This window comes from Coenobita brevimanus, chromosome 110 (assembly GCF_032717465.1).
Source record: "Coenobita brevimanus isolate Jiangsu-jjx chromosome 110, ASM3271746v2, whole genome shotgun sequence".
Taxonomy (NCBI): Eukaryota; Metazoa; Arthropoda; class Malacostraca; order Decapoda; family Coenobitidae; genus Coenobita; species Coenobita brevimanus.
Window position 1 is genome coordinate 25,115,060 of NC_137063.1, and position 18,567 is coordinate 25,133,626.

General features: G+C 44.0%; 1 protein-coding gene across 1 annotated transcript in view; it reads left to right on the top strand.

Moving 5' to 3' along the window:
• Nucleotides 1–18,567, top strand: part of FucT6 (alpha-(1,6)-fucosyltransferase 8) — a 373,788-nt gene that overhangs the window by 165,822 nt on the left and 189,399 nt on the right. The window lies entirely within an intron of this gene.

The window sequence follows — 18,567 nt, forward strand, 5'->3', positions numbered from 1 at the left end:
TCAAGCACTTCACCCTCCAAACCTCCATCCTTACTCATCACACTACCTAAGTACTTAAACGTACTCACATTTTCCAATTCCTCACCATCCAATCTCGCTGTACATTCACTGAGTTCACCTCTCTCAAAGACCATCACTTTACTCTTCCCTACATTCACCTTTAGATTCCATTTCTTACACAGTCTCCCAAACTCATCCACCAAGCCTTGCAGCTCTCCTTAGTCTTCACTCAACAACACAGTATCATCTGCAAACAATAGTACAGGGAGTTTCCAACCACTACCCTCTCTCACCAGGGCCACTCCAACATCCACTACCCTACCTTGTACCTCCTTTATTACCCCATCCATGTACAGATTGAACAACCATGGAGACATGACACATCCCTGTTTCAACCTAACCTTCAAAGAGAAAAATTCACTCAGTTCACCATCCACACGTACTGCAGCCTTAGCACCATCATACATACTCTTCACAGCATTCAGCAACTTCCCATCTACTCCATATATTCTTAATACTTTCCACAATCCTTGTCTATCCACCTTGTCATATGCTTTCTCCAAATCCATGAAAGTCGCATGCAACTTCTTTTCCTTCTCTAGAAACTTTTCCACTAAAGATCTAAGAATGAATATCTGATCTACACAACCTCTTCTCTTCCTAAAGCTTCCCTGTTCTTCTGCAACTAATTTCTCTGTTCTTTCTCTGACTCTGTCAATAAGTATCCTACCATACACTTTTTCTATTATACTAAGAAGACAAATGCCCCTATGATTACCACACACTTCTTTTTCCCCTTTTCCTTTGTACAAGGGAATAATTATACTGTACCTGACTTCCAATCCTCCAGGACTCTACCTTCCCCCCAGGCCAGTCTGCACTTTTTCCACATCCATTCTACTACTGTCTCTCACCCATACTTCAGCATTTCACCACACACTTCACGAACTCCTGGAGCTTTCCCAAATTTAACTTTTTTCATTGCTTCCACAACTTCTATCCTACTGATTTCTTCCTGTCTTCTCACCTCTCTCCTTCTCCCAGCCATTCCCCAGCCACTTATACTCGCATTACTTCCATCCTCTATGTTCAACAATTCCTTAAAGTGTTCTCTCAATCTGCTCACTTTTTCTTCCTTGTCCACTAGTAATCTACCATTTTTTTCTTTCACTCCCCTGCTTACTTCACTTCCACCCTCTTACTCTTTTCACCTCTTTCCAGAACATTTTCTTACAGTCCCTCCACTTTACACTCAAATTCCTTCCAAATTCCTCATCCGCTCTCTTCTTACTCTCTCTTACTAATCTTTTCACCTCTCTCTTTCTTTCTACATATAACTCTCTCTTCCGCCTCTCAACTTCTTCCACGCCCCTATTTCTCATCCATTCATTGTATGCTTTCTTGTTTTGTGCCACAGCCTGTCTCACCTCTTCATTCTACCACGCTGTTCCATGCACACCCCTCCGTCTTCTCTTCATCCCACACACCACATCACATGCTGCACATATTTCTTCTGTAAGTATCCTGCACACACCTTCCACATCCCCCATCTGCTCCAATTCATATTTGCCCAATCGTTCCTCCACTTCTCTCTTATACTCTGCCCTTTTCTCATCTGCTTGTAACCTTTCCACTCTTCTTACAAATACTCCTTCCCGTCATTCCCTTCTTCTATTTCTCCATTCTTGGACCTTGCTTCTGGCCACCACCAAGTAGTGGTCAGAAAGTCCTCTCCCCCATCCTCTGTAAGCTCTTGCATCCATTACACATTTTTGCATCCTTTCATCCACACACACATAATCAGTCATTCCCTTCCTTTCATTCAGTTCACCACCCACCCTTCTCATCGCTCGCCATGTATACCTGTGGATCATTTTATGCCTGAAGAGGGTATTGGCTATCACTAACCCCCTCCCAGCACAAATGTCCACAGCTATGATGCTGGTGGGAGTATCAGCTTGTGGTGAAGTAGTTAAGTGGTTAAGCTTGTGTTGAACGGGTTAAACATCGTAATCAAATCTTCCCTCTCTCAACTCTCATGTAGCGTTGGTAACTACAGCTTTTTCAGTCTTTCTTCATAAGACAGTTCCCTTAAACCTCGTAGCATCTTAGTTGCCATCCTCTTTGCTATTTCCAGGTTTGAAATGCGTCTTTAAATGAAATTACCTTATAACTGCTGCATATTCTAATTTTGGTGTTATCATGGAGACATTTATCCTTCTCATCATCCTCTCATCCAGATAGCTGAATACCACTCTCATTTTAGCCCTCTCTCTCTCTCTCTCTCTCTCTCTCTCTCTATTTATTTATTTATATTGGTGGTAAGTGGGGGCTTTGGGTGTCTGCCCTTCTATTCCTTCCTTCCTCTTCTGTCTTTCTCTCCTTCATTCTTTCCTCTTTATTTCTCCTGCAGATGACTTTACATTCCCTCTTCTGTCTTTCATTCTTTCATCCTTTCCTCTTCCTTCTGCCTAATGGTGACTGTACACTGAGAAACAAGCCAAATGGTTTCCTGTACATTTGGAAACCATTTACAGGTACTATGCTGGATGGTAACCATGTAACCAAATTATGGCACCTGGTGGTTTGGTGGGTAGTTAAGGCACTCCAGTCACATTGAGCCAGTGCAGGTTTATATCCAAGGGATGGTTGGGGTTTATTGGTCATGAAATGCTACTCAGATATGAGTGAGGCTGGTCACTCATCTTCAGTGTCAGGACCAACTTGCCTAGGCCCAGGATCCTACGCTTCGCGAGGGGCGACATATGCATATATATATATATATATATATATATATATATATATATATATATACAGTACAATCCCAGTTAACCGGGCGGCTTGGGGAATTCACCTTCCCGGTTACAGATTTTTCCCGTAGTTCTGATATTCAAATCTATACAAAGGCGATCATTATCACAGCAGTAAATACAATTCAGGTACTCACCACTCACATCAGGGGGCACACCAAGAGATTCCACCTGAAAAATTGCCTTGTAAACACACACCATGGTCATAATGGACGTGCATGCAATGCCTTGCAGTACCGGTACTACAAAATGCACAAGTCCATTCTGTTAACTACCGAATAATTTCTTGTAAGTACTGTACTCATGTGGAAAACTAAAGAAATAAAATCCTGAATATTTATTGGTAAATTATCACGACACCTGTGCCCCCACATCAGCTTTGTTTACGATCCCGGCCCCAACTGACCGCCACCATTCCGCCACTGTTTTGCACCATTCTGTTAACTACCAAAGTATTCGTTGTATGTACTGTACTCATAAAAGTGGAAAAATAAAGAAATAAAATCTTGAACATGTATTGGTGAACTGATGTTAAGACTGCACTGTAGAATTATCACACCTGTGCCTCCACAGAAGCTTTGTTTACAGTCCTGGCCCCGACTGACCTCCATCATTCCACCCTTCACCTGCCACCAATCAGCTGTTTTGCACAAAATAAAATACATGATGTACTTATGAAGTGCAAGTATATATATATTTTTTTTCTTCCAACAAAGTAAACTTTCATTCCTATTAACTTTTTTTTTTTTTTTTTTTTTTTTTTCATCTCTGCTAGCACACATGCATTCTAAGATGAATTTATGTGGTGCAAGTTAGAGTCGGTCCGTTAGGAAGAAAAACACCGGCATTTGCTGATTTGCTCTCTCCCGAGATGTCTGGCTTACAAATTCCATGCCTGTCTTTGAAACGATTTAACCATCCAACACTGAAATCACATTCGACTTCTGTATTCATTTTATTGTGAAACTCTCTTGCTTTTTCTTGGATAAGAGGACCAGAAATAGGTGCTCCCCTAGATCTTTCTAAGCAAAACCACTTGAACGATGAAGATTATGCCTTTTTTCAATGGACTTGTCTCGCTTTTCATGAAAAATTCATTGAGCTTGGATGCTTGGGTCTTCATATAAATCGTTGGATTTCCTACATTACATTCGGTCATCAGTGTTTTATAACATTTGCCTTTTTCAAGTCTATTGCATATGTCCAGCTTCTGTTTTAAGGTAGGCAAGACACGCTTACGCTTAGTTTGCTCTTTAGGCATTTTGGAATGTTGAAATTACCGTCCATTAGAGCAACACAACAGCAAGAGAGCGTGTTTACTGTCTGGTGGTAAAAAGCAGACTGGTGATTTGTGGAAATTGTGGAGGATGACTGAATTCAAGTATGGGAAAGAGGGAGGAGGAGGGCTGGTTAAGAGGATTTACTAGGGATTTACATTAGCCAGAAATGCCTTCACCTCGCTTAGTCCGACTTCACCCAGCCTCGCGTGACACAATAAAATGGCGGTTTGGTGGTCCATTCAAAATGGCGCACAGTTATAACTTACTGACGTTTTAACCAGCCCTTGAATTTTCCCGTTTTTCTGGGTATTCCGTTTGTCTGGATACCGGATTGCCGGGATTGTACTGTATATATATATATATATATATATATATATATATATATATATACATATATATATATATATATACCTATATATATATCTATCTATCTATCTATTGCCAGACGCCTCAATCCCGTTTGGGGTGGCCACAAACAAATCGGCTCCAAGTCGCCCTGTCCCCCGCCATTTCACTGCCCTGCTCCCAACTCACACCCCCCTCTCTCATATACCTCTCCACCCCATCCCTCCATCTCATCCTCGGCCTCCCCCTCCCTCTTCCCCCCTCCACCTCACTCACATACACTCTCTTCGTCAGTCTTTCACCCTCCATCCTCTCCACATGGCCAAACCACCTCAGTGTGTTCCTCATAACACTTCCTATCACATCCACATCCACACCACAACGCTCCTTTATATCCTCATTCGTCAACCTGTCTCTCCATGTGACTCCACAGGCTCCTCTTAAATAACTCATTTCCACTGCTCTCACTCTTGACTTGTGTCCTTCCAACAACGTCCAAGCTTCACTTCCATACGTTAGAGTTGGTATCACAATACTGTCATGTAGTAACTTTTTCACTTCCATGCTCACTTCCCTGTTTCTTATCACTGCTTTCAAAGAACCAGCAACCTTTCTTCCCTGCTTTACCCTTTCAAGCACTTCACCCTCCAAACCTCCATCTTTACTCCTCACACTACCCAAGTACTTAAATGTACTCACATTTTCCAATTTCTCACCATCTAACCTCGCTGTACATTCACTGACTTCACCTCTCTCAATGACCATCACTTTACCCTTCCCTACATTCACCTTTAGATTCCGTTTCTTACACACTCTCCCAAACTCATCCACCAAGCCTTGCAGCTCCCCTTTGTCTTCACTCAACAACACAGTATCATCTGCAAACAACAGTACAGGGAGTTTCCAAACACTATCCTCTCTCACTAGGGCCACTCCAACATCCACTACCCTACCTTATACTTCTTTTATTACCCCATTCATGTTCAGATTGAACAACCACGGTGACATGAGAAAAATTCACTTAGTTCACCATCCACACGCACTGCAGCCTTCGCACCATCGTACATACTCTTCACAGCATTCAGCAACTTCCCATCTACTCCATATATTCTTAATACTTTCCACAATCCTTGTCTATCCACCCTGTAATATGCTTTCTCCAAATCCATGAAAGACACATACAACTTCTTTCCTTTCTCTAGAAACTTTTCCACTAAAGATCTAAGAATGAATATCTGATCTACACAACCTCTTCCCTTCCTAAAGCCTCCCTGTTCTTCTCCAACTAATTTCTCTGTTCTTTCTCTAACTCTGTCAATAAGTATCCTACCATACACTTTTCATATTATACTAAGAAGACGAGTGCCCCTATGATTACCACACACTTCTTTTTCCCCTTTTCCTTTGTACAAGGGAATAATTATACCTGACTTCCAATCCTCTGGGACTCTACCTTCCTCCCAGGCCAATCTGCACATCTTCCACATCCATTTATATATATGGAAGTTCCCTGTACTGTTGTTTGCAGATGATACTGTGTTGTTGAGTGAAGATGAAGGGGAGCTGCAAGGCTTGGTGGATGAGTTTGGGAGAATGTGTAAGAAACAGAATCTAAAGATGAATGTAGGGAAGAGTAAAGTGATGGTCTTTGAGAGAGGTGAAGTCAGTGAATGTACTGCGGGGTTGGATGGTGAGGAATTTTAAAATGTGAGTACATTTAAGTACTTGGGTAGTGTGAGGAGTAAGGATGGAGGTTTGGAGGGTGAAGTGCTTGAAAGGGTACAGCAGGGAAGAAAGGTTGCTGGTTCTTTGACAGCAGTGATAAGAAACAGGGAAGTGAGCATGGAAGTGAAAAAGTTACTACATGACAGTATTGTGATACCAACTCTAACGTACGGAAGTGAAGCTTGGACGTTGTTGGAAGGACACAAGTCAAGAGTGAGAGCAGTGGAAATGAGTTATTTAAGAGGAGCCTGTGGAGTGACATGGAGAGATAGGCTGACGAATGTGGATATAAAGGAGCGTTGTGGTGTTGATGTGCATGTGATAGGAAGCATTATGAGAAACACACTGAGGTGGTTTGGCCATGTGGAGAGGATGGAGGGTGAAAGACTGACGAAGAGAGTGTATGTGAGTGAGGTGGAGGGGGTAAGAGGGAGGGGGAGGCCGAGGATGAGATGAAGGGATGGGGTGGAGAGGTATATGAGAGAGGGGGGTGTGAGTTGGGAGCAGGGCAGTGAAATGGCGGGTGACATGGCGACTTGGAGGCGATTTGTTTGTGGCCACCCCAAACGGGATTGAGGCGTCTGGCAATAGATAGATAGATAGATAGAAGTCCTCTTATTTGGACGCATTTTACTTCGATGCCTTGTTTTTTACGCAAGGAAAAAGTTTCCAAGTTGTCTGACACTTTACGAATTTCCTCACAATTTGATGCTCCCAGCCGGCAGCTGACGATGCATACCGATGCTCATTTGTTGGCGGCCACCTTGCAACCACTCTGTCCACCAGAACCAACATGACAACCACCTTCGATGCATACACCAGGATTATGCCTGAGGCTACCAACAGCCTATTGACCTTGAGTGATCTCAAGTCTCAAGTGATGGCTGTCTATAACAGAAACATGAAGGAGTAGAGGCAAGCCCGGATCACATGATATTTTCATGAGAGACAGAATTTGGCTGCTATTCTGCAAGACTTGGACTTGCCAGCAGTGGTGGATGAAGGAGGAGAAGTGGACAGAGAGGAAGTAGAGGTGCTGGAGCCTGCGCTCAACTTCGAGGGCTTCGGCATATGTGATAGGGCTTCCCCAGAGAGGCTCATGTCACCTAGTAACTAGCCCATCTACCCTTAACACACCTTCACCTGCCACTCAAGTCAGTCTTCACTTTATTTCTGATAAGGATTTTTGGTGCGTGTGGATGGTGAACTAAGTGAATTTTTCTCTTTGAAAGCTGGGTTGAAACAGGGATGTGTTATGACTCCATGGTTGTTCAATCTGTACATGGATGGGGTAATAAAAGAGGTACAAGGTAGGGTAGTGGATGTTGGAGTGGCCCTGGTGAGAGAGGATAGTGTTTGGAAACTCCCCGTACTGTGGTTTGCAGATGATACTGTGTTGTTGAGTGAAGACGAAGGAGAGCTGCAAGGCTTGGTGGATGAGTTTGAGAGAGTGTGTAAGAAACGGAATCTAAAGGTAAATGTAGGGAAGAGTAAAGTGATGGTCTTTGAGAGAGGTGAAGTCAGTGAATGGACAGCGAGGTTGGATGGTGAGGAATTGGAAAATGTGAGTACGTTTAAGTACTTGGGTAGTGTGATGAGTAAGGATGGAGGTTTGGAGGGTGAAGTGCTTGAAAGGGTACAGGAGGGAAGAAAGGTTGCTGGTTCTTTGAAAGCAGTGATAAGAAACAGGGAAGTGAGCATGGAAGTGAAAAAGTTACTACATGACAGTATTGTGATACCAACTCTAACGTACGGAAGTGAAGCTTAGACGTTGTTGGAAGGACACAAGTCAAGAGTGAGAGCCGTGGAAATTAGTTATTTAAGAGGAGCCTGTGGAGTCACATGGAGAGACAGGTTGACGAATGAGGATATAAAGGAGCGTTGTGGTGTTGATGTGGATGTGATAGGAAGCGTTATGAGGAACACACTGAGGTGGTTTGGCCATGTGGAGAGGATGGAGGGTGAAAGACTGACGAAAAGAGTGTATGTGAGTGAGGTGGAGGGGGAAAGAGGGAGGGGGATGCCAAGGATTAGATGGAGAGATGGGGTGGAGAGGTATATGAGAGAGGGGGGTGTGAGTTGGGAGCAGGGGAGTGAAATGGCAGGGGACAGGGCGACTTGGAGGCGATTTGTTTGTGGCCACCCCAAACGGGATTGAGGCGTCTGGCAATAGATAGATAGATAGATAGATAGATTTTTGGTGTTGCAGCTCTTTATAACAGCTTTAATGTCTTTTCAGGTACATGTTTATTGTGTTATGTTGTTTTAGCACTAGCAAACACTCTTCATTTAATTTTGGGTAGGGCCTGTTTGGTGTTATAGTACTTTCTGATAGGGTTGGTACATGTCCCACCAGAACGCTCATCTATTTTTGCCATTGATTCTGTACTTCACAATTTGACGTTTCACATTTCACGCAGTTTTGGGGGAACATCCACACCGCGAAAAATGAGGATTTACTGTACACTCAACCCTCGGCTATCATGCCCAATTGGTCCCACTATGGATGTGCTATAGACGAAACCGTGAATGCCGAATTGAAGAACTTATAGTAATACTGTAATTCTAACTGGTGCCATGACCTCAATATTTACCCCTAAGATACCCTTTTTGTACCACATATTAACATATAACAATCTAAAAATGAGCATGCAGATTAGAAACATACCGTGGTTAATATAAAACCACAGCAATATTTTCCTTGCCAGTCGATCCATATATCTCCCAAGCAATTGCTCGGTCTTGAGGAGCAACTGATTTCTGCTACGTAGGGCCTGGGAAGCAGCCTGTGATGGTGCAAGACTCATATATTTTATGTTGTGATCACAATTCTTATAAATACCCCTCACAGTTGATTCATTTATGTTATATTTCTTCTCCACACTTCGCTTGATCTCACCATTGTCTATAAGTTTCACTATTTCCAGTTTATCCACATAGCTTAGGTTCTTCCTCTTCTTTATTTCCCTGCCAGGTGCCACAGGATTACATTGGGCGATGGTAGGAGGATGGGGAGGGGGTACGTTGGCCATGATCGTATCACAAAAAAGGTTATTGTTCACTGTCTGAGGGCACGCACTTAAATGGTTTGGCGGGTGGGAGAGTCAATCGGGCAGCTAGTCAGCACTTGGCTGGCGCTGACATCACATGATCAATCATGGAGTGAATCTTTTGTTGGTTGGGCGAAGCACCGAAGCCCTGCATTTTTGAAATTTTCGAACATTTTTGGTGCGCGATAGCAGGCATTTACTGTATGATAAAGGTATGTGGGTCATTTTTTATATAGGCATCATAGCAAGATACGCTATAGTGGAACCTGTGATAGACGAGGGTTGAGTGTATATACAGTAATCCCTCGTTATACGATGGGGTTCTGTTCCTGAAAACCCCATCATATAGCGATCCATCGTATAGCGAACCCATTATAACATGTATTCAATGGGGATTCGTTCCCAGACCCGCCTAAACTTCCACATTCACACACCTTAACACTCACATACATGAAATATCCTTGTGTTTAAACATGTAAAGTAACACATTAATAATGAATAAAGAGGGAAGAAACATGAAAATTACAATATACAGTAGTTCTTACCTTTACTTAAGCAGGTAGGATTGTTGATGTCCCCTCCGAGGCTAAGGGACAGTTAGGGCCTCACAACCCTCGCTCCTCACTGTCAGAACTGGCTGACTGGACAGGGCTGCCTGGCTGCGTGGGGCTGGCTGTTGAATCTGGACCGGCGGATGAGACTGGGCTAGCTGGCTGGGTGGGGATGGCTGATGAGGCTGGACCGATTGATAAGACTGGGCTAGTTGGCTGGGCAGGGCTTGCTGGCTGGACAGGGCTTGATAGCTAGGCAGGGCTTGCTGGCTTTCGAGACGTGGATGGCTGAGGAGATGTGACAGACGTTGATGGTTCACTATGACGAACAGACATTGCCTTGAAAAAGCTTGAGATTTTTGTTTGTCGAACATCTCTCCTTTTCGTTTTATAAATTTCCCTGTAAACACTGATTGCCTTCTCAATGTCTCGTACAGCTGCAGCACTTCGTTCAGGGTTGGGGTCGTTCTCTTGAATATCATCCATGGCAGCCTGTATCGTAGTGAAAAACCTTTTTAGCATTTTCATGTCCAGGCCCGATTGTGGTTTTTCTTCTTCGCTCTCCTCCTGTTCTATACAGGCCCTCTGTTGCTCAGTTTCCATTAGGTCTTCATTAGATAGCGGCTTCTTGTGACTCTCAAGCAGTTCGTCGACATCAGCCTCATCCACCTCATTGAATCCACACTCTTGAGAAATCCTGACAATATCCCTGCTCACCTCACTGATGTCGTCAGAAAACCCACTGAAGTCGTTCATACACTCAGGCCACAGTTTTCGCCAGCAAGCGCTCATGGCAAATTCCGCTACCTCACGCCAGGCTGCATCAACGTTGTGAATAGCTTTTTTAATGTTTTATCCGGCCCAGAACTCTTTGATGGTGGGTTTATCAGGGACTTCAAGGAAGTCAAGGAGCTGACTCATAGTACGCCTCTGATACAGGGCCTTCAGATTCCTAATGATGCCTTGGTCCATGGGTTGAATGAGTGATGTGGTGTTGGGGGGAAGGAACATCACCTTCATGTTGTCAGCCCAATCAACCATGGTGTCTGGGTGGCTTCAGGCATTATCACATAAGAGTAGGAAGCAGTTGGAGATGTTCTTCTTCCACTCATACTCCTTCAGCATGGGCGACAGGTAGCCTGAGACGTAAGACTGGTTGAGGGAAGTCGTAAGCCAAGCTTTCTTGTTTGATTTCCAAACCACAGGAAGTAAGTCCTTGCAGACGCCCTTGAGTGCGAGGGGGTTCTCAGAATGATAAATTAACAAAGGCTTGAACTTCAAATCGCCTGCTGCACTTCCCCCAAGTAGCAGGGTGAAACGATCCTTTGATGGTTTAAATCCTGGCGCAGGCTTTTCCTCTTTTGCAACAAAAGTCTTGGAAGACATCCTCTTCCAACATAGCCCAGTCTCATCGTAATTAAGTACCTGTACGTGAAATTATTATTCACCGTTGCTACTCGTGAAATGGAGGGAGAGTAAGAAATTGTTTTGGAAGGAGGTAAAGAAAGTAAGGCAGTGTGAAAGGGGAAATAGTAGGGGAGTGAAAGATAGGAATAATAGATTGTTGGTGGAGAAGAGAGAGAAATTGAGGAGGTGGAAGGAGCACTTTGAGGATTTGTTGAATGTAGAGAGTGAGAGCAGTGCGAGTATAAGGGGTTGGGGAATGGCTGGAAGAAGAGATGAGAAGAGGGAGAAAGAGATCAGTAGGGCAGAAGTAGTAGAAGCAATGAAGAAGATCAAGTTGGGAAAGGCCCCAGGAATTGATGGAGTGTGTGGTGAAATGCTGAGGTATGAGGGTGAGATTGTTGTGGAGTGGATATGGAAGTTGTGTAGATTGGCCTGGGAAGAGGGAAGGGTTCCAGAGGACTGGAAATCGGGTATAATTGTTCCTTTATACAAAGGAAAAGGGGAGAGAGAAGTATGTGGTAACCTTGGGGGTATTTGCCATCTTAGTGTGACTGGTAAAATATATGGTAGAATACTCATTGATAGGGTTAGGCATATGACAGAGGAGCTAGTTGGAGAAGAACAAGGGGGATTTAGGAAGGGAAAAGGGTGTGTAGATCTGATATTTGTTCTAAGATGTTTATTGGAGAAGTACCTAGAGAATGGAGAGAAAGTGTATGCTGCCTTCATGGACTTGGAGAAAGCTTATGACAGAATAGACAGGCAAGGTATGTGGAAGGTATTAAGAATATATGGAGTGGAGGGGAAATTGTTGAGTGCTGTGAAGAGTATGTACAAAGGAGCTAGGGCTATTGTGTGAATGGATGGTGAGCTGAGTGAGTTCTTTGAACTCAATGTGGGACTGAAACAGGGTTGTGTGATGTGTCCATGGCTGTTTCATATATACATGGATGGGGTTGTAAAGGAGGTGCAAGGTAGGGCAGTGGATGTTGGGTTGGTTCTAATGAATGAGGGTGAAATGTGGAAGGTTCCGGTGTTGCTGTTTGCTGATGATACAATATTGTTAAGTGAAGATGAATGGGAGTTGCAAGGTTTTGTGAATGAATTTGGGACAGTGTGTAGGAGGAGGAGGGGAGGAAGCTGAAAGTTAATGTAAACAAAAGTAAAGTTATGGTGTTTGAGAGGAATGAAGTCACAGAATGTACAGTGAGGTTGGATGGTGAGGATATGGAGAATGTGAGTGCATTCAAGTACTTGGGTAGTGTGATGAGTAAGGATGGAACTTTGGGGGATGAAGTACGTGAAAGGGTACAGCAGGGAAGGAAGGTTGTTGGTTCACTGAAAGCAGTGATGAGAAATAGGGAGGTGAGTATGGAAGTTAAGAAGTCATTGCATGATAGTATTGTGATCCCTACCCTGATGTATTGAAGCAAGGTGTGGACCTTGCAAGAGGGGAACAAGTCAAGAGTGAGAGCAGTGGAAATGAGTTACTTGAGAGGAGCATGTGGAGTGACATGGAGGGACAGGTTGATGAATGAAGAAATGAAGAACGTTGTGGGGTGGATGTGGATTTTTTTTTTTTTTTTTTGACGCTGGGCATAGGCTTCACAGCCTGCTATCAAGGCCCAGCAGTCCTCGTACATACCATACACCTCTACATGTCACTACTTCAGCACTAACACCCACCATCCATATTGAATACATGCTAGTGCTGTCTTATACAGGACTGGTTTATTGGTATTAGCTGTGTATTTTTACAACATGTCGTCGGGTCTACTGGTAGATCAGTAAAGCCTGATTTAATGAAATTCAAATCCTTAAACTGTTCCCTGCCCCAGCCAGGATTTGAACCTGGGTCCGTTAGAACTGCAGGCCGCCTCTCTACCAATTGAAAAATACACTGAGGTGGTTTGGACATGTGGAGAGAATGGAGAATGAAAGACTGACTAAGAGGGTGTATGTAGGTGAGGTGGAGGGAGGGGGAGGGAGGAGTAGACCGAGGATGAGGTGGAGGGATGGAGTTGAGAGGTATATGAGGGAGGGGGGTGTGCGTTGGGGGGAGGGTAGTCAAATGGTGGGTGACAGAGCGACTTGGAGGCATTTTGTCTGCGGCCACCCTTTGCGGGATTAGGGTGTCGGGCTATAAATAGATAGATAGATAGCTACTCGTGAAACACTATACTTGCATAACCCCTAAACTGCTGGGTTGTTTTTGCTTGACTTGCATGTCTCGCAGGCATATTCATGCTCCGACAGACTCTCTAAAAATATTTGCCAAAAATCAGCTATTAGTCCTAGAATATTATAATTGCATATGCATATGGCACATACCTTCAGCTTTCTCCTGGGATGTTTGTTGAGCCTACGTTGAGTACCGTAGGACCTGGGGAGACCTCTGAAGTTGGGTAACGAAGTCTCCACTTTACACTTCCCGACAGCCCGTAATATGATTACTACAGCCTGATATTATCACTAGAAACACTATTCTATGATTCTCAAATAGTTTGGAATCCATACTCCAAAAAAAAAAACACTGTGAAAGCAATGGAAATTATGAGCGCGTATGACCTTCCCACTTGCACTCGTTCGCCGCTGGTGTTCTGTCATTTATTATTCATAAAGACACTCACACTTTATATTTCTATTACTATATAACACTTATATATATCTACAGTCATTATCCATAAGTTTCCTTCAGTAATAGTAGTTTATTGTCACTGTAGGCATTCAATTTCTCTTTCAGTAAAATACGTAGCATTCACTTTCTCGTCCTGTATACTAGCGTTGAGAGTGAATCTGTCATTTTCACTTCCACTTTCATAACTCATAGTATTCATACATGCTAGAGTGAAACTTTCACTTTCATTACTCCTAGTATATATACTCGTATTCTTATATTACTACTCATTTACATTTCTATTTACATTCTCTATTTTTCATTCATTCATTCATTGCCAGACGCCATGTATCCCAAACGGGGTGGCCAAGGGCTCAGAGTTAATTGTTTTACATTTTATTTACATTACAGCAAGGTTGGATGGTGAGGAATTGGGAAATATGAGTGCGTTTAAGTACTTGGGTAGTGTGATGAGTAAGGATGGAGGTTTGGAGGGTGAAGTGCTTGAAAGGGTACAGCAGGGAAGAAAGGTTGCTGGTTCTTTGAAAGCAGTGATAAGAAACAGGGAAGTGAGCATGGAAGTGAAAAAGGTACTACATGACAGTATTGTGATACCAACTCTAACGTATGGAAGTGAAGCTTGGACGTTGTTGGAAGGACACAAGTCAAGAGTGAGAGCAGTGGAAATGAGTTATTTAAGAGGAGCCTGTGGAGTCACATGGAGAGACGGGCTGACGAATGAGGATATAAAGGAGCGTTGTGGTGTGGATGTGGATGTGATAGGAAGCTTTATGAGGAACACACTGAGGTGGTTTGGCCATGTGGAGAGGATGGAGGGTGAAAGACTGACGAAGAGAGTGTATGTGAGTGAGGTGGAGGGAGGAAGAGGGAGGAGGAGGCCGAGGATGAGATGAAGGGATGGGGTGGAGAGGTATATGATAGAGGGGGGTGTGAGTTGGGAGCAGGGCAGTGAAATGGCGGGGGACAGGGCGACATGGAGGCGATTTGTTTGTAGCTACTCCAAACGGGATTGAGGCATCTGGCAATAGATAGATTTAGATTTCTATTTTATTTACACTGTGTTATGCGCTGTCACTTGCAGTAACTTATAAAATTATTTTCCATAGTTCACTTATATTTACATTCATTGCTTTCACTTGCTGTTTACACATTATTTACACATTACAGTACAATCCCTGCTATCCGGTATCCAGACAAACGGAATACTCAGAAAAACGGGAAAATTCAAGGGCTGGTAAAAACGTCAGTAAGTTATAACTGTGTTCCATTTTGAATGGACCGCCAAACCGCCGTTTTATCGTGTCACGCAAGGCTGGCTGAAGTCGGACTAAGCGAGGTGAAGGCATTTCTGGCTAATGCAAATCCCTAGTAAATCCTCTTAACCAGCCCTCCTCTTCCCTCTTTCCCCTACTTGAATTCAGTCATCCTCCACACCCTCCACAATTTCCACAAATCACCAGTCTGCTTTTTACCACCAGACAATAAACAAGCTCTCTTGCTGTTGTGTTGCTCTGATGGACGGTAATTTCAACACTCCAAAATGTCTAAAGAGCAAACTAAACGTAAGCGTGTCGTGCTTACCTTGAAACAGAAGCTGGACATATCCAATAGACTTGAAAAAGGCAAACATTATAAAACACTGATAGCAGTCAGATAGATTATTTTCTGGTTAGGAGGGCTGATAGGAAGTTAGTGAGGGATGTTAAAGTTATAGGAAGTGAGGAGTGTGTGCAGCAGCACAAACTATTGATATGTGATATGGTGCTTAAAGAACAAGTGATGAAAAAGAGGACTTATGTACCTAGGAGGAAAATATGGAAGCTGAAAAACCAATATTCAGCTTAACCCTGCATCATCCTTGAACATGCTTGGGGTTTCATTTACTCGGGACTTATCTTGGAAAGGTCATATTACATCTCTTGTAAAATCTGCTTCCAAGAGATTGGGTGTGCTAAGCCGACTCCGCTCTTTCTTTACCCCTGCACAATTGTTGACTCTATACAGGGGTTTTATCCTCCCCTGTGTGGAGTACAACTCTCATGTGTGGGGAGGCTCCCCACATACAGCTCTTCTCAATAGGGTGGAGTCAAAGGCTTTTCGTCTCATTAACTCTCCTCCTCTTACTGACTCCCTTCAACCTCTGTCTCTTCGCTGCACTGTTGCATCTTTATCTCTTTTCTATCGCTACTTTAATGGTCACTGCTCCTCTGAACTGTCTGCTTGCATTCCTCCACCTCTACGACGGGCGCGTAGCACCCGTCTGGCAGCAAACTCTCATCCCTTTTCTGTCCAACTCTCTAATGCAAGAGTTAACCGTTACTCCCAGTCTTTCATTTATGCAACAGGTCAGCTCTGGAACTGTCTCCCTCTATCTGTATTTCCTGCTGCCTATGATCTCCAGTCTTTCAAACGCAGTGTGTCCAGGCATTTCAAAATGATTGGATCTTGAATTTGGCTCTCTATTGTGTTTTGTTTTTCTCTTGGAGGGAACTGTTACTGCGGGCTCATGGCCTTTGGTTCCTTCTTCCTCGCATAAAAAAAAAAAAAAAAAAAAAAAAGTAGTAAGGGATGCCTTCTATAGCGAGTTGAGGAGAGTGGTGGCTGAACAGGGAGCTGTAGACAGAGGCGTTAATGAACAGTACAGAGCCCTCAAGAACAATTACTTGAGAGTTACTGATGTAACATGTGGCTGGACAAGAGGACCACCAAGACATAAAGTAACTTGGTGGTGGGATGAGGGTGTAGAAGCTGCAATTAAGGAGAAAAGAAGGCTTTTCCGGGAATGGAAGAAGGGTGGTAGCAAAGAGGAATATTTGGCTGCTAAGCGTAGGGCTAGAAGAGAGGTATACAGGGCAAAGTCTGAGTCACAGAGACAATTACTGATAACCTAAATCATGGGGAAAGGAAAAATATATTTAGGGTGGCAGATCAGGTGAAGAGGGATAATCGGGATATCATAGGTGAGCAGTGTGTGAAGAATGATGAAGGAAGGGTAGTGGTGAACAGTGAGGCTATTAAAGATGCATGGAGAGAGCATTATAACCGGTTGTTGAATGAGGAGTTTGACTGGGACAGGGAAGGTTTGGAGCCAGCAGATCCAGTGTCTGGCCCTTGGCCTTTGATTGATGCTGCTACTGTGAGTGAGGCAATAGGCAGGATGAGGGTTGGGAAGGCAGCAGGTGTGTCTGGGTTGACTGCCGAAATGTTGAAGGCCTCAGGCGATATAGGGGTGAGTTTAGTCACTGACCTGATAAATAGGATTATTTATGAGTGTGTTGTCCCAGGATGATTGGCTGAAGAGTGTAATTGTAAATGTGTATAAAGGGAAGGGTGATGCCCTGGAAAGAGGAAATTATAGAGGTATAAAGCTTTTAGATCAGATAATGAAGGTAATGGAGAGAGTTTTAGAAGGTATGATTAGAGAAAGAGTGAATATTGATGAGATGCAGTTTGGGTTTATGCCAGGTAGGGGGACCACTGATGCCATATTCATTGTTCGACAGCTTCAGGAAAAATATATTGGTAGGAGAAGGGATCTTTATTTTGTTTTTGTTGATTTGGAAAAGGCCTTTGACAGAGTCCCTATAGAGGTGGTGAAGTGGGCAATGAGAAAGCTTGGCTTGGAGGAGTGGCTGGTTAGGGTGGTTATGGCCATGTATGTGGGTGCTCACACCCAGGTGAGAGTGAATGGAGATTTGAGTGATGAGTTTTCCGTGAATGTTGGTGTGCATCAAGGGTCAGTCTTGAGTCCCATGTTGTTTAGCATGGTACTTGAAGCCCTTTCACGTGACTTTAGAAACGGACTCCCGTGGGAGTTGTTGTATGCTGATGATTTGGTGCTGATTGCAGAGAATGAAAGGGAGGCGGAAAGGTTTAGGAAGTGGAGAGATGGAATGGGGCAAAAGAGTTTAAGGGTAAATGCAGATAAAACAAAAGTGATGATATCTAGGGTTGGTGGCGGTACTGTCAAAGACGAGGGACAGTGGCCATGTGCTGTTTGCCACAAGGGCGTGGGAAGTAATTCCATCTTGTGCGGTGTGTGTGATAAATGGGTGCATAAGAGATGTAGTGGTATCGGAGGTAGACTGTGAGATAATGCTGATTTTATGTGTACGGCGTGCCGGGGTGAGCAGGTGGAGATTGTCAGGCGTGAAAGGATTGAACTTGCTGGTGAATCTCTTGAGTGTGTGGAAGAGTTTTGTTATTTGGGAGACATGTTGTGTGCTGGAGGTGGGGCTGGAGCTAGCTCTGTGGCTAGGGTGAGAAGTGGTTGGAAGAAGTTCAGGGAGCTCTTGCCTCTCCTGACATTGAGAGGGCTCTCCCTACGTGCTAAGGGGTCTTTGTATGCAGCATGTGTTAGGAGTGTAATGCTGTATGGCAGTGAGACCTGGGCAGTGAAGGAGGAAGATATTCGCTGGCTCAGACGTACAGAAATGACAGTGATTAGGTGGATGTGCAGTGCGTCCCTGCATCCAAGGCCTGGAGGGGCTGGGTTTACAATGGAAGAGTTGAGAGGTAGGATGGGACTGGAGTGTATTGGTGTTGTGATGAGGAAAGGTAGATTGAGGTGGTTTGGTCATGTGGAGAGGATGCGGGATGATAATTGGGTGAGGAAGGTGAGAAGTGTTAATATTGGGGGTGGGGTTATGAGGGGTAGACTGAGAAAGACATGGGATGAGGTCATTAAGTGTGACCTTAGGGTTAAGGGACTGAACAGGGAGGCTGCAATGGGTCGTGAAGCGTGGAGAGCCGCCATTAGGT